The 15,000-nt window shown below is 50.4% G+C and overlaps 1 protein-coding gene across 1 annotated transcript in view; it reads right to left on the minus strand.

The window, feature by feature from the left end:
* The window catches only part of LOC126569349 (serine proteinase stubble), a 48,618-nt gene extending 33,777 nt beyond the window's left edge, over positions 1-14,841 (minus strand). Inside the window, exon 1 of the mRNA XM_050226372.1 lies at positions 14,716-14,841. The gene's annotated coding sequence lies outside the window, so the exon portion shown is untranslated. The remainder of the gene's footprint in view (positions 1-14,715) is intronic.
* Positions 14,842-15,000: the final 159 nt, after the last annotated feature.

Raw genomic sequence — 15,000 nt, forward strand, 5'->3', positions numbered from 1 at the left:
ACACCTCCGTCTGATCCGGTGGAGGCGGAGAAGAAGAACAAATGCCACACCGACCGGAATGGATCACAAAGGACGGTAAAGATGGCGGTGGCCACGTAACGTGCTCCTCCGTTATTCATTCTGACAGGTCCCAGGGCCGCCATTCTGGAACTAGGGAACTAGGCAGGAACACGAGCCAAAGGGGCGAACCGGCCTCGGTTCGTCGTTTGGCCTTTATCTATTCTCGCGGTGATTGCGGAAGCGATCGAAACGTCAGAAGCCGTCGTAGTATCAGGTCTGTCTGTCAGAAGGAAGAAGAGAACAAAAACGGCGATTTCTGTGTCACCGAGCTGGGCGCGATCAAAACACTCGCCAACGGGTACCGTTTTGCCGGTAGCGCAATTGAGTGACTTCGCCCGGGGACAGCCCTTTGCCTTTTTTGGGGGACAAGCTCGCACCTGGTGGGTTGGATCTTTCTCCCGTTACGTCAAACTGGTGATCGTGGTGCGTGTTGTGGTGCGGCACCGGCGAGGTCTGCACTAATCGACAACACGATCGCCGATCGCCCTGGCCCTTACAAAGATGCCACGTACACTCGATCCCTTTTGAGGCGATCGCAAGATCACTTCTGGCACTTCAGTCACTCTTTCTTGGCACAAATCCTGTTCCTCCCAATCCATGCGACCTTCAACGCTTTCTGAGGCCATCAATGGGGATCCAATGCTATCGGACAACGACACACAAACGGCCTCAAAATGGGGCAAGTGCCTTGCGCGATCTGACATAAGCAATTATCACTGACACTATTAATCATCATGCGGGCAAGCGAACGGCCTGCCAATCAATCATTATCGTTTTGCCAAAAAGTCCTGCGCCTGCCCGGTCTGCCTGTGTGAGTGAGTGACGTGTGAGATTCGCACGCGTGTACCAGCGCTGTTTTTGGTGAATGAAGTTGTCAATGTCCAGTCCAGTGCGTCCACAGCTGGTTTCGGCCTCAGCCCCATCTCCATCGCAGGATTTTCGGTTCCGAGGGACCGAATCCATGGTGGTGATGCTGGTGGTGCGCTGATTGTTGATGTTTCAATGATTATTTGCATAAATTGACGTGTTGATCGTCCCACTGTCCTGTCAACGGCGACCAACCAGCCACTTTTCGACCCACTTTCCGGGGCCCCGATATTCTTCTGCCATCGGCCGTCCATTATCCAGTATGATTGATGATCGGATGATGATTACAGAACAACATAATCATTACTCGCCATCATCATGCCGTGGCAGCGGAGAGCGAAGTCCTCTGCCAAAAGTGAGCGAAAGGTTGCTGTGGCTCTGACCTAGATATGACTCCGGGACTCCGGGACTTGGTCCATCACTTGATCCGCTTACGATGCGTTCTTCCATTACTTCAATGAGCGTTGGTGAATTAATCAATAATTGTAAATGTCTGCATCTGCATGAACCACTAATAAAATCATAAAAAAAACCCGTCGCTCTTACTTCCGTTCCGATCCAACGGCTCTTCAGGTAATCCTTAGTAAAAGTACCAAGATGTAGGCTCCGGTTTTGCGTCAAACGATGGACCACTCTACCGTTTTCAAAAGGTATCATTTCACCTCACATAGCAACACACATGAAGAGACTCCAGAGAGCCCAGATGATTCAATAAAGCAGTGATAATGAGCCATTCCGCAACATAAACTGCAAGTACACTCTACTTACACTGCTTTCGGCCTTCGCCTAATGAGCCACAAACCCCAGGCCCTCATCGAGGATGGCTGTTGGCCAATAAAGCGACGGCCAACGGACGGCCAACGGTTGCAGTTCTCACTGGCCACATGAGGTACCCATAAGATGGCCACCATTAGATGGCGGTCAATTTGTGTTTATTTGATGAATCTAATTAATGCTTGGCTTCGGAGTGCCCGGCCAGTCAGCCTTCGTGTGTCCGTCCGGTGGCGGAAAACGTTCTTCAAACCTTCCAACCAGAGACCGGTGCCACAACCGGGACGAACGGTTGAGGCTGGGAACAGGCAGCGGTGCGGATACAACGCTGAGAAAGCTGCGGCTGGTCAAGCAGGTTATCCGTGGCAGGTTCTGGGCCGGACGTACCCGGTACAATTCGCAATCGGGAATGTCAATCATCACCGATGGTACGGCTACCGGAACCGGATCGGTGTGAAACCCGGGGGAAGGGAAACCTTGACCAAAGGATGGCGCATCATGCTACCGGCGAAGCGATGATTAGAAACAATCCGTTTTCTCTTTCGTTTCGTGCGTTGAGAGGCAGAAGGGGTGATGGACAAACGGACACAAGTCACACGCGAACACTGGTCTGGTCTGGCCAACGAAACGGATCGATGTACCGGCTTGTGTTGTTGCTGTAGGATCGAAAGTAGTGTGTAACATGGTCACTCATGGAGCTACGAATCCAATTTCTCCGGCCATACAGTGGAAGGGATTCGATTTCATTTCGATCACAACGAGCGGCACACGAGAAACGGATGATCACGCCACCGTTTTTAGGGACGCAGCGCGGAGGGAGACTGAAAGCGATAGTGAAGGTCCACAGCGGCCGCAGGAGCAGAGCAGATTCAGTCGTCGACATGCAACAAACAGGTGTCTCATTTCGCGAAACTAATTATCTCCGCCAGTTTGTGGGCCATTAGCCATTTCTCTCGGTGATCATGTGCATTTGCCCTCCCTCTCAAGATGGCGTCTGAAATGATGGCGAATATGGAAAACAATCATTTGATGAGTGATCGCGCGCCGTGATCACTGATCAGTATGCAAAGGAGCAAACTCTAATGGAATCTGGATCTGGATCTGAAATACAGAACACACCGTCCGCGACTCGGGGCGGTTGGTCGGAAGTTGTTGCGGTTTTGCGGATTGCGGTATTCCGTGATTCCGTTTAGGCCCCGGGAGTGAACTGGCACACTCGGTGCTTCCCATTAGGACGGCCTGCCAGCCCATTAGGTACAGCTATTCGCAGCTCATCGATCAGGGTTCTGTTTTCGGCCACCGCATCGCATCGAGGGGTGCGCAAAATTTCGGCTTTCTAGCGAGTGTTGGGCCACAAGTGCAATACCCTTTGGTGCGCAGGTTGTGCTTAATTGCTATCATTTCGATCGATTCGGCCGTAGACTGATTCCCGTTCCCGTGGTTGGTTCTGCTGCTGCTGGCCAACTGTGAGTGGGCGCGATCGATTTAATCGAAAGCATCGGTGCGTGCGAATTCGGAGGGAAGAGTGCGGTGAAAAGGGATTTGTAGTGCCACGAAGAGTGGAACTCCATCTGGTCATCGCGAATGGTCGGTTGTGATGCAAAAGGGGAATGGTAAACATATGTTTTACATCCCAAAATTCGATCGGACACACCACATGACGTCATTATGACCGAGAATGTGGTTTTGCGCCATGACGATCGTTCGATTCCGTTCCGTTTGCGTCTTCCGGAATGCACGCCGTGGTCGCCCAGATGTGTGGACGGTTTTGAGGTTAGTTGCATAACTGTTGCTGCTGCTGCTGCTGCTGCTGCTGCTGCTGCTGCTGCTGCTGCTGTTGGTTGTCGGTCGACCTAGAAATCGACAGCGAAGCCATTGCGAACTGATCGCAGTGATCGCCAACCCATTTCCTGTTGCCCACAAGGGAGCTTGGAGTGATCGTTCTTGTGGCTACGGAAAACTGTCTGGTGCAGTGCAAAGTGGCATCAAATTGCAAAAATGTTTTTCAAACCCTCCATCTCCCCGGGTAAAAAAGGGGTGTTCCGGTTGACGATGCCATCCAAATCAATTGGCTACGGCCACTGGAATGCCTGGGCTGGTATTTACGGACCATTTGAGAGTGTTTAAGTTGTGTTATCATAGCACAGCGGTAATGATCCCACCTCCACCTCCTCCTCCCCGCCGATCTTGGAAGTTAAACCGCATCTAATTCACGTTCCATGATGACTACTTATTACTGAGCGAAGGCCATCATTCTATGGCCACAGCCGCACCCCTGATCCCCTAGACGGAGACAACGCGCGATCAAGACAAATAGTTCCACCCGATCGATCGATCGATCCAAGCCAATCGATCATTAGGCAAAAGGGGCAAAGACAAAAACCTGACTGGCAGCTAAGTCCGCTACAAATGATGCGCGGACCGCTAATGGTGTTGCACACCAGCACCACTACCAACACCATCGCCAGCGATCGTCAATCGTGCATCCCGTGCGGTCCCGTTACAGTGAAGTGAACATAATTATGCTTCGTTCATAATATCGGTTTCGTTTTCAACGAACCGATCACGGTGCGTGGGGAACGTGATCGCGAACAGCATCGCGAACCGCCAGCTCCAGTGAAAGTCATCAGTGGCGCTCAGTGGTGTGACTGGCAACAGTTGCGATCGTGATGCGGCCAGATTTATGCGTAAGTGTCCCCTAATTAACGCAATCACCCGGTGTGATAGTAACGGGTCCAGTGTGCCATTATCGCTGCAGCGACCGATCGATCGATCGAAGCGTGTCTCAAGTCGCTTGACCGGGAAGCGCTTCAATTCGCTTCGATTCGTTATCAGACTCCAAGGATCTCATGGCCCTCGTGGTATGTGGGATGATTTGTCATGGGGTCGCTTGGCGTCCTAAAGAGAAGGCGACAAACTCCAACCGAGATTCTATGTTCCGTTCGTTGCTCAACCTTCAAAATTGGAACCGGCATTCCATTCTCGTTCTAGAAGAGCTAAAGCTTTCCCGCGTAATTACTACAACTTCTCTGTCTCAAAATGGAGCTAAACAGAAAGATTGGTGCGAGGTATAACGGTTGTCTGAATGTCCCGGTAGTCACCGTGTCGCCGGGACCATGTTCCCCTTCCCAATGCTCCTCGATCCCTGGTCTGTCGGTGCCGGTCTTACGCAACGGTGTCCAACAATCTGTCGATTAAGCAATAGCTCATCAATCATTGGTAACTGGGCACGCTGGGTGAGATCAGTAGCTCTGGCTACAGCAGCTCTTGCTACTTGCTGCCAGCTGAACCGAACGAGCAGTTCACACACGCGTGCCCAGTAAGGGGTCTGCTACCGATGTTGCCGATAGCTGGCGATCGGAAACCATGAGCTGCCCTCGAGGCTCTACTCGAGGATCTCAGCCGTGCCCGGAGAGGGCCCAGTTCCCATCGGTCTGCAGCATCACGTGGCAACAGCAAATGGTTCCATTATGATAATATATCTAATTGATTACCGGCTCATTTGAATATTACACTCGATCGCGGACTGTCCGTTGCTGCTGCTCGCGGCCCTGGTACCTGTGCTGAGGAGAGGGGATCGGTTGCACGCGCGCATGGTAAAGTAGATCAGTTTGTGACAGGCGTGAAGTCATGATCATCGCCTTCCGGCGCCCTGCATCTTGATTGGTTTTACGCTCCCCTTGACCCAGCCGCCTGTGGTCGCCAGTACGGTGCGATAAGCAATCGCAATCCCAACGGAACATCATCCGTTTCTGGAAGACGATCTGGTTGTTGTGGTCATTTTGTTTCTTGTTTCAGTATCAGCAGCTGAAGCTGGTTACCATCTTCTCCTTCATCTATCGCTTCCACTCTCACACAACCGGTGGCCGTGACGGGTTTAAATACATTTAAATTAATTACGAGAAAAATCGTTTCCGCTTTTCGGAACGATGTGGGTTGGGTTGGTGCAGCTTCATGGTGCGAGAGATTGAATCCCAGTCACGAGCTGTTGACGTTTGCTATGTCTCTTGGCGGTAGTTGAGTGTTCCGCTTAGAAGTTTCCAAATTTTCCACCGCGTTTCCGGTTGTGAACCGGAAGAGTGTTTCGTTGTCAACCTAGCGCTTAGCGCAGCTGTATTGAGAGTGTGATGATGTTTGAGGTGAGTGAATTTAAATCATTCGGGATTATTAGAGAGGAAAACGGCTGTATTAGAGAAAAAAAACTATATATTTTGTTACAAACGATCTTGAAATAATATTGGCACACTTGGGCCAGCAGGTGGTGACGAAACCATAAAACATAATATTATCTCGAAAATTTATAAAAAATATAACTTTTCACGATCATTTAATCGTTATTTGAGAAACTAAAAATTCATTTTTATTTTTATAAATTTTTGGTAGCGTTTTGATGATGAAAAAGTTATGGTTTTTACGAGTTTTCTCTTAGTAAAACGAGTTTTACAATACAGAAAAGCACTCCAATTTTCAGCGATCATCGACATCACGTCGCATCAACAAGATTGGCTAATTCTTATCAAGAGACAAAAATTGACAACCAATAACGAAATGGTTTATAACGATTCACTCAATCACACAACTTTTCAAGCCCATATCGATTGTACCGGTAATGCTAATCTGATAAACCCCAATCCAGAGCAGATGCGGGATCGAGAGAAAATGGCGACAAAAGATGACACACATGTGGATGGTGATGGCGCCACAATCCAGTGACTACGGGGCGGCTAAGAAACGGGAGCACACAACGCGGCGCCTGCTGACGGAAAGGAGAAACCGGACAGTTCCCTATGTCCGCTGCGTTGGGAAATGCTTTCTCACGCCCTGGGTCCCCACTGGGCAGCACTATGGCTTCGAACCGAACCAGAGCCATACGATACATGCCACCCAATAGAGGTAACACACATTGTTGCAAATATGAGGGCTCGAGCCAGCTAGCCAGCCAGCCAGCCAGCCAGCAGCGGAACATCGATCGCACAAATTGCTGCTGGCCACAGGTAATTCGATAGTGGCCACTGGACCAGCTAGCTGTTATGGTTTGCGAAAAACAAAGCCATCCCGTGTGTCCCGCGTATGGGATGCGTTTCGACCGCTGGGCCAACCGGGCCAGTGGGTTGTGGCCATTTTGTACCCTCTACTATATCATATGGATGGTTGCTGCGTCTGGCTCGCTAGGTGATCATTAATCAGACCACTATTTGTGCGCATTTGGTTACGATTAGACAGTTGGTGGCTACCGGGCACTCCGGACATGCAATTCCATCATTGCCAACACCCCACCGACTGGGCCGACGATGAAGATGTACTGTAATTAATCCAGTTTACCACTAGATTGCCACTCGCTGAAGCGGGTCAATGTTTGTTACGTTTACGATTGTACCAGAAACCGGTGCCCGCCGGGTGGTCCAATTGCTTCGGTGGCCAGAGTTGGCGCCACCATGTGGTGCACAGAACGGGAATTTGCAACATTGTTGTGGACCCCGAACCTGGTCGTTTTCTCGTTTTATTTTTAGATTCTTGATTGACAGCTTTCACATTGCATAACGACTGGTAGCGCATGAGACACCACATGATAACCATATCGGCGCACCGCAGCGCATCGGTTCCTCGCTTCACCGAGCATTCAAGTCTTTTGTGCGTTTTGTGAGCTAATTGATGGAACACTATGCGTTTGAACTTGTTTACCGTTTTGCTGCGTGGCGTGTGGTAATCACTAGTGTGCTGAAAGCCATCCCTGTGCTTCCTAAGGTTCGTTAACCTTCCCGTTCGCTCAGCCCTCGAGGTGTTAGTTAGGTAGCGGAATGACGGCGATAGGGGGGGCTGATGGAAGTTCCTGCGCTCATTTTTTGTGTCTGATTCCACGCGTAATAATATGTTCACGTATTGCTAGTGAGATGCCACACCGGGAAGGCCGAAGAAACCGGGTGTGAATCAAATGTTCTAACCAACACAACCTTGACCTTCAGTACTGCCACACGACCGGGCACTTCGTGTACTCGTACGCGGTTCAACTGATTGATAGCCTTTGAATGAGTGCCGCAGCCACAGTCGCGTTTCCCTTTCGCTTTGACGAAAGCAATCAAAAGTACTTTTTTATGCCTTCCCCTCATTTTCTATTCTTCTACCGTATGAGAGGGACAGAGAAAGAGAGAAAGAGGCATGGATAAGGCGCATAACACCCACTGTTTAGCAGGCAATGATACCCCCCCCCCCCCCCCCCCCGGGGATGACGTGTGCGCGCGCCCGCAAGTGTTTCGGTTGAAGTGTTTGATTGGACACTCGGGATGAAAGTGTTTGGAGCGAAAGAACACCACCTGATGGTTGGATATTGCCGGCACCAAATGCACTCCGCTCAAGTGCGCTTTTGCTCGGTTGGAGAAGAAGCGATACCGAAAGACAAGCAATTTGTGGCCGATAATGAAATTATTTTACTACATCTAATAACATCACGGATAAGTGATGGTCCACCGTAATCACCACTGGACAGTGCTGGCAAGGCAAGGGCTAATGTTTTTTGTAAGGAAATGAGAGAAATGCCCGGCCCGAGAGGCGAAGCGGCATCACGCGAAGCGAAAGTGAATTTTAAAGACAGTTTACCGGTGGGGCGCTTGAAGCGGCCGTCAAGTCAGGGCTTCAAAAGCTTCCCTGGATGGACCAAGATGGTTCGAGCCATTATCTCGTGCCGTCCGAGTGTACTTCAAGCGAAAAGAGGAAATTAATCTGCCACTTACCGTCTTCGGGATGGACGGTACGGTTGGATAATTGAATGCCAAAGCGTCAGCTCCAACAACCCATTGCCTCTTTCGTGCATTTTCGGAAAACATTGAAAATGCGTTAAATTCCTGTGCATGATATGAATGATTAATGACACCTCTGGGGAGAAGGGAGAAGAACATACAGGAGCTCCCCTCGGTAGCATCGGAATTCAATGTTGAGCAAAAACGATCATCCCTTATCTCGCCAAAGAAGCAGCAGCAGCAGCAGCAGCAGCATGAAAGCATTCACGCCGCATGGGAGCATTTTCGCGTTGCCATCGTGTTGCCATCGATCATCACAACATGGCAAACATGGTGTTGGTTGCATCCCTCTGCGCCATCATGCCGCATGATATCTCAATTATTGCTTTCGGCGTTGGCTGTGGGGTAAAAAGTATTGATCATCGCTGTCATGCTGGTGGTACCTTGGCACACAATGCGCCGAGCTGCAGCATAAAAACACGCTCGATCGATCGATCGATCGCGAGCGCGCGCGTTCGTTCATGCACGCATGCCTGCTCGCATGATCGCTGAGCGTGCTTCTGTGCATGATGGCGACGCAAGATTTACGCATCACTGGCGGCGGCGTTGTGAAGATCATGAAAAAAGAGTAGAAGGCCAGCTATACAAATGCTGCCGACATTACACACTCAGTCGGTCGGTCTCGCGAGCTATCAATAGCAACCTCCCCCCGGCCCCGATGGAGATGGTAATCGAACCCCAAAGCCAATCGCCCGGCGTGCTTCCGTTTCACGCGTTCACTGAGCACTAGGAGGACCGGATCGATGACGGGCGTAGGTAAGCGATTAATAATAATTATTTGTTATTTATTGCGCGATCGATCGCGGATCGCCCCATCGGATCGATTAATCCCATCCCCGCTACTGGTTCTAGACGATCTGTTCTTCGTTTAGAACGCTTTCTTTCTTTTTTTGTTTATTTTACGATTCACCAGCTACTCACCAGCGAGCGCAACAATTGGTGCAACTACAGTGGCCACGCGGGCAGAGAGTATGGGTGAATTGAATTAATAAATATGCTGCTGCCGCCGCCGTCGCTGATGGTGCTCCGGTCGATTTGCTTCGCCAATTTATAGCGAGCATTGAAGCGCGGCAATGGTGGGTAGCATTAATGCTGCATGAAACGAGTTTCCAGAGGGAATCAGTTGCGCCTAGCGCCTACGAGACAATTACCGAGAACAGGACCGATCGGTGACGCGTGTTTCATCCTTGCCACCGGAGGCTTCTGTCCCCTTGTTCACGTGGCCGGCCCCACCTAGGACTAGGACTGACCAGCCAATAAATAAATACACCCAATGATGACACTTGACCAGCACTCCTCGTCGTCGTCGTCCTGATAGTCGTCGCATCGTTTGGAATGCGCACAGAACGATCAACCGACTGGCCGGCTGCATGGCCGATTATGTAGCCAAAAGGGTGGACAAGTGAATAAATGCTGCCCACAGATGGCAATCGTTGCACCGGCTCGAGCAACCCCCTGGGCTCTGGGGTGGAGCAAAGTGAAAACATAAAAAAATAAAGCGCATCTCAACTGATCTCTCTTTCTCTCTCTCTCTATCTCTCTCTCTCTCTCTCTCTCTCTCTCTCTCTCTCTCTCTCTCTCTCTCTCTCTCTGTCTTTCCACCTATTCCGAGGGAGCCTTTTAAGGGTGGGATGGTGAGATGGACGCTGCGAGAAAACGGGAAAATGATCATTGGATATTATGTTCCTTTCCGGCGGGTCGATTGACGATCGGCGGAAAAATGCGCCACCAGCAGTAGCACCACCAGTAGCAGCACCGTGCGGGCGCGCGCGGTGAAATCGCGCAGAAAAATGGCAGTAAAATGCAGTGACAAACGGTTGAAGGAGGAGCCGAACCGGACCGAACAGGACCGGACCTTGGGCCCCGCTTGGGAACAAGTTAATTTAATTACCGATTGACAAGCATACGAACCGGCGTTATGTTGCCGCCGGTGTTATGTGGTTAAAAAAACGGGCTATGCCGCGGAGCATAATAACGAAATCATTACCTCGATACGAAATGTATACGGTGGGAGCATCATCGTATCGGTGGTGTTGGCGTGCGAAATGCGCGGAATACATTATCCAAATGCAACGAATGCCTTGGGCAACTATGTAGCGTTGTCTCAGGCAATAGCATACCTAAATCAGTGCACAACAGAACCACATTTTTTTGTTTTTTGTTAAAGAAATATTTTTAAAACAAACGCATTCAACGATAAAGCGATCAACAAGCTACAGTGGTATCACCAAACATCAGTTGTTCCATTGATGATCAATGATTGGATGACGTTTCTGTTATCCAATTATTAATGCTAGACAGATATGTATTCAGAGCCATCAGATCGTCATCGGATTGGTTGGATCGAGCGTTCTTATTCATTCCACTAACCAAGTGGCACCCAGTACACCTCGTTCATCAGCGAGCATCGATCATCGATCGGAGTAAAAGAACTACTGCTGCATGCACCGATATGTGCAATTACAGTCCTCGGCACAGCGACGTCCCCTTGGGTACGTTCCCCAGGTTGCATTTCAGTGCGAAAGGAATTGACCGTCGGTTCTCGCATCGCATCGCGATCCATCATCATGAGTGGAATGATAATTTATTTGTGTAAAAATGAAGTCGAGAGAAGAGACGAAAGAAAGAAAGAAGAAGAAGGAAAAGAGCAATGTTTGCCTATCACCGATAAGGATTGATTTGTTAGCTCGTCTCGTCGATCCTCGAGCTGGAACGCCGGTCCGCCCATACGATCACGGAATGCGATACCAAACGCAATCGAAGACGTACGCACGCACGCTGGTACGCGATTCCCATGGTGGAGACCGACCGAATCGCGATGTGATTTTTGCGATCTCGATAAGATAATGTCATCGAGCAGATTGACACGTGTTCTACTCCCTGCCAGCCATTTTCCGTTCTCATGAACGATTGCAACGATGACGATGGATCGTGAAGCCAATTATCATATTAAGTGTATCTGAACTGCTGGACAATATTTGTGATCGCAAGAGCGAGACCAAGACATGCGATTACCGTTAGAAATCTGGCAGCTGGAAGGAGTTTCGCCCTCCCTGGCCATGGTCAGCATTCCATCTGCTTTGGGCTCTCTGTTTGGTGCATCCAATGTTGCGAGTTTTCCAAAAGACTTGATCCCTTGGAAGAGCAGACCCTTAGATTAACAACTACCAGCTAATCAAAAAGACCAATATAGCGGTTGCTCCTCCTTTTTCTGTTGTTCCACGAAATGCTTCAACTACGACCAGCTGCGAAGCCATTCGAAAGGGCCCATTCCATCCGATCTTCCTTTCTGGACTCTGCATCGCGAGAGCGAGACCCTTTTTGGCGCACCTCGCATAACCATAAACGATCGCTTTCACCCTCCACATGACAGCCAGCGGTACCATCGGCGTCGTCGTCGCCTTTCGTCATCATCGCTAGTGCGCAGAGCAATAAGGTCGCTAATAGCGGGACACCACGCTCGCCACGCAACCAAATAACATGCCCTGGCCACGCCACACCATGTCGAGCCTTTTAACACTTTCATTGTTCAGACCGCTACAGCTTCTGCCAGTTTGTTCTTTTCCCTTTCTACGATCTCGCGCGTGTGTGTGCTTTCTCCCCTTCGATCGATTTCGGAACCGAGGAGGTCAACTCCACTCCAACGCTCCAAAGTCGAAGGTTTTGGCGTTCGCGCCTGGTGCCCTAGTGTTCACTTTTCGCTTTTCAATAATGCGCTTCGCGATCGCCCTGGGGCCACGACAGGATGGGAGCCATCATTACTACCGCCCCTCGAGTGCGGTATTTTTTGCCAACGGGTCACGGAACCACGAGCAACCCGACCAGTGAACGCCGGAAGCAATAGCAAAAGGGCTCGGTGGTAATTGAATATTACAATATTGTGAAAACGCTTCGCTACATTAATGGTCAGCGAAGGAGCGACAGTGATCGTGACAGATCCCCGTGAGCGACTGCATCATCATCATCATCATCATCCTAGCAAACACCCCTAGTCTCCTCTTTGCTAGTTCACTTCGTGCTGGTTTGATGTTTTTTTTTTCTGTGTTGGATTGAAGACAATTGAATGTCGCTTGATTTATGAGGTCGCAAACTTTTACGCCAGCAAGCTGTTGATAGATCAGCCCCTTCATCGTCATCGTCATCATTTTCAGCAAAGTTCATCGTTTCTTAATCTTTTACCTCTTTGCTGGCCAACAACATTGTGCTCCCACACACTAAAAGATCAATACTATTCCCTCAGCCTCACGAACTGCTTCACAAAGCCAATGATTGTCTTAAGAAGCGAAGCTCATCCAGCAATAAAGGATGAGCACCGGCAAAAGATTTGAATGATAGTTATTTGAGAACTTTCTCCGGTTCGCAAATCGTTGTTGCTGCTGCTGCTGCTTCTTCTTTTTGAACAGACAATCCACATTCACGATGGCGATTTGCCTTCCCTGGGCTGGCCGAAAAGGTAATCAATTTTCATTCTAACACAATCGGCTTTTCATCGCACTAACGAATCGAAGCGAAACGCGATTTTGTGCAAACTCACTTGACCAGCCTCTCGAGGAAATCGAGGTATAATGAGCGACACATCCACATCCAAACACACCCGGCTCACAATCACACATCTCCACGCTGTGGCTGTGGCCAAAAACCTGCTCCAGATTTCCCACCACGGTCTGTTAATCTCTTGCGCACCTCGCGCGATCGTCTCGCAGCCACACACCTAAACTCTTCTTTCCTATTCCTGCACACATCCAGTCCGGTTGGGCCAATTTGGTATGGCCCAGTTGGGCGCCCAGACTTTCCTTTCAATTTGCGCCACCCAACAACAACTACAACAACAACAATGGCCAAGAGGGCCACCAGCCCCTAATTGAATATCACAATCCGCATGTTTCCCGATCGCCAAACGTCAAACAAACAAACCGATTTCCGATCCCCGGGGCCGTAATCAGTCAGTGACGGCGGTGTGATCGATCGTACGATCGTGCCCTCACCCTCTTTTTGTGGGGGGAAGGGGGGTTCATCACCGGATATGTTTTCGGGAAATATTGCCACCGATCGCGATCCTCGATCACCGGTGAACGGCGGAATGGATGGATTAGCAGCCAGGAAAGTCAGCCAACCCATCCGCCCGCCCGTCCGAAGGAGAATTTCGATTGATCCCCGCGGGGGGTGGTTGCAAGAGTGTTTCCCTTTCATTTCGATCCTCTGTTGTGAGTTGATGAGTTGTTGCTCTGGGGACTAGCGACGTAGCGATGACATCTGATTCGCGCCACCTTCCCGGTCCGGCCGGCCGGGAGATGATGCCACATGCCGGCCGGCCAAGCGGTGGCGAGGACATCGATTGAACCACCTCCGGGCTGGTGATGATCGACTACTACCGCACGTGACGTGACGATGTAGGTCAACGGCCAGCCAGCCCGGGGTGTGCGTTCGAGAGCATCCGATTATCCCCAGCAGGCGGGAAAGTTGAACCAATTTTTGGGTGGCACCCGGTCCACCGACACACAACGCACGCACGCACCCGGGTGGTGATGGGCTACGCTACGCCTGTCGCCGGATTTCGCGAACCTATCTCCTGCGAAATCCCGTGAGCGAGCGGGCGAGATTTTTTGCGATTTTTGCGCGAAACATCAGCTGGCCAGGGTGGCTGGCGAAGCTGGGTTTTGACGTCCCATCATCGCACCGACCACCGGGCACCGGATTTCTCTTTCTATCCAAACGCCTCCGATCGGCGATGATTGCGGATTATGTTTCTATCTTCGGTCGGGATAGTGGCCACCGGCGGGCGGGATTGCAACAAAATCGTGCAGAAACAAGGAAGGTGGATGCCAGATGTAAGGTGGCCTCAAGGTGTAAGCGTGTTTGTGTGCGTCAAAGGTCTCAGCATCGTCAAAGTCAACCGTCAGTGCCAACAGCACCCTTCAGCATGCTGCGGCGAACACAATCGATGATGATCGCGTTGGCGCTCACGTTGGTCCAAAAGCAAGCACCAGAGCTCAACTTCAGGGACCACAACCAAGAAGGAGGGAGGGAAGGAACGAACGGAATGGAAGTCAGAAAGTGAATGCTGGTTTTTTTGCGTCTCGACATTGAATTTGAAATAGTGTTTTGCTCGCTCAATGTTGACACAAGTGCGTTTGCGTTCTCTTTGGACAGATGGGACGGGCGCGAGTGCGACAGTATCTAGTGCTAACAGCATACAAACGGGGAGGGATGAGGGGGAACATACCTGGACACTGTGAAGCCTCCAATTCATCTCGACTCAACACACGCTGAACTTGACACACACGCAACGTACAATTCGTCTCTCGTTCGGTTACCGTGTCTCTCTCTCACTCTGTCTCTCTGTCGCTTCACTTTCCACAAATCCGGTGTCTCTATCGGTCAGCTTTGGGTCCGGGGGCGCTGACGCTTCTGGATCAATATCTGGAACGAGTGTAAAGCAAGCAAGAGGTCGGTATGAGCGTTACGCGCTGGCATGGTCCACTTTTCCTGCTCCACGACGCTACCACAT

Source organism: Anopheles aquasalis, chromosome 2 (genome assembly GCF_943734665.1).
Source record: "Anopheles aquasalis chromosome 2, idAnoAquaMG_Q_19, whole genome shotgun sequence".
Classification (NCBI taxonomy): Eukaryota; Metazoa; Arthropoda; class Insecta; order Diptera; family Culicidae; genus Anopheles; species Anopheles aquasalis.